The sequence below is a fragment of the Theobroma umbraticum genome, unplaced genomic scaffold, assembly GCF_002168275.2.
Source record: "Theobroma umbraticum cultivar Fairchild unplaced genomic scaffold, ASM216827v3 scaffold_60.0, whole genome shotgun sequence".
Classification (NCBI taxonomy): domain Eukaryota; kingdom Viridiplantae; phylum Streptophyta; class Magnoliopsida; order Malvales; family Malvaceae; genus Theobroma; species Theobroma umbraticum.
In genome coordinates, this window is record NW_018397288.1 from 192,240 (window position 1) to 194,029 (window position 1,790).

Consider the following 1,790-nt stretch of genomic DNA (forward strand, 5'->3'; position numbering starts at 1 on the left):
ATATAGTGAATTGATTAAGTTAGGTATTTGTACAAGCATCTCAATGCAGACTTGTCCATAGCTTTGGATTCTAGGTTAGTAAATCACCCAAGAAAGATAAATAACAAGAAAATGTAGTATTAGATGAAATGTTAAATGAACCAATAATCCTAGGTCTTTAACCTATTGCTTTTCTCATTATATTTAGCTTTTGTTGGTTAATTTCTTGTTTATTTGTTTTACTTTTTTCTTTGATTAGTTTTTTAATAATTGTAGATTAGCTTAAATAAGATTAATTTATTATATAATTTTAGTGTTTAGTGAAACTTTAGAAACAAATCCATGTGGACTTTAATGTGGACTTACTGTCTATATTACTTATACGATACATATACTTTCGTGTGTAAAATCGATAACAAGTTTTTGGCACCGTTGTCGAGGATTTTGTTTTATTTGTTATTTGCTAATATTAAAATTTTACAGATTAGTTTTAATTTAAGTTTTATTTCTTTGTTTTGTAAGTGTGTTCAGTCATTAAATGAGAAAGGCAAACAACTTGGAGATTATCCCATGTGATCCAGAAATTGAGAAAACATTTCACAGACTTTGACAAGATAATCAACAAAGTGTTGCTCTAATAAATACAATGGTTAATCAACAGGGTGAACAACAAATTCGATAGCATGTAATAGCTGAAAATCATTGCTTAAAGGATTATGTTGTTCTTTTTGTACAAGGAATTCCATTGAGCATTCGAAGGCCAGCTATTCAAGCAAACAATTTTGGGATCAAGTCGACAATCATCACCATGATTCAAACTTCAGTTCAATTTGGAGGCCTTCCAAACGATGATTCCAATGGCCATATATCAAACTTCTTAGAGACTTGTGACACTTTCAAACATAATGGTGTCATATATGATGTAATTTGTTTGAGGCTTTTTCCTTTCTCATTGAGGGATAAAGCTAAAGCATGGTCGAATGCACTCTTTACTGACTTAATAATAGCACAGGATGATCTTGCTCAGAAGTTCCTAGCTAAATTCTTTCCCTTGGCTAAGATAGTGAAAATGAGGAATGATATCACATCCTTCATGCAGCAAGATTTTGAATCATTGTGCGAAGCTTGGAAAAAATAAAAAGAATTACTTTAGCGTCATCCTCATCATGGTGTTCCAAAGTGGCTTTAGCTGCAAACTTTTTACAATGGTTGAAATGGGTAGATCCAAACCACTATGATGTCGCTATGAGATGAGCTTTAATGGCTAAATCAATTGATAAGGCATACAATTTGTTGGAAGGGATGTCCGTAAATAACTACTAGTGGCCAATAGAGAGATTAATGCATAGGAAAGTAGCTAGAATTCATGATTTAAATACTTTTTCGACATTATTTGCACAGGTAGTAGCTCTAACTAAAACTCTTGAATCTTTTAGCACTAACTCCATCTAAAGTCCATTTGTAGCTTGTGAACATTATGAAGATAACCATGCTAGTCATCAGTGTCCAAGCTCAACAAAAATAGTGCAAATTTATGGGGAATGACCGCAAAATAACTCTTACTTCAACACATACAACCTAAAGTGGAGAAATCATCCAAATTTCTCTTGGGATAATAATCAAGGATATTCCTCCACTTTCAAGGCCAAATGCACTTTCAAGATTGCAACAGCAAGTTAAAACACCTATCTCAGAAAAAAAGCCAACAATGGAAGATTTGCTAAGGCAGTATATGACATAGAATGATAACATTATACAAAGCCAAACAACTCTTATTTAAAGTCAAACAACATCAATTTGAAACCTTGAGA

The 1,790-nt window shown here is 32.5% G+C and overlaps 1 non-coding gene across 1 annotated transcript; it reads right to left on the reverse strand.

Moving 5' to 3' along the window:
* Nucleotides 1-1,045: 1,045 nt before the first annotated feature.
* LOC149526223 (small nucleolar RNA R71) lies at nt 1,046-1,152 on the reverse strand. The gene has a single exon (XR_016352224.1). It is a non-coding gene; the product is annotated as a small nucleolar RNA R71 (small nucleolar RNA).
* Nucleotides 1,153-1,790: the final 638 nt, after the last annotated feature.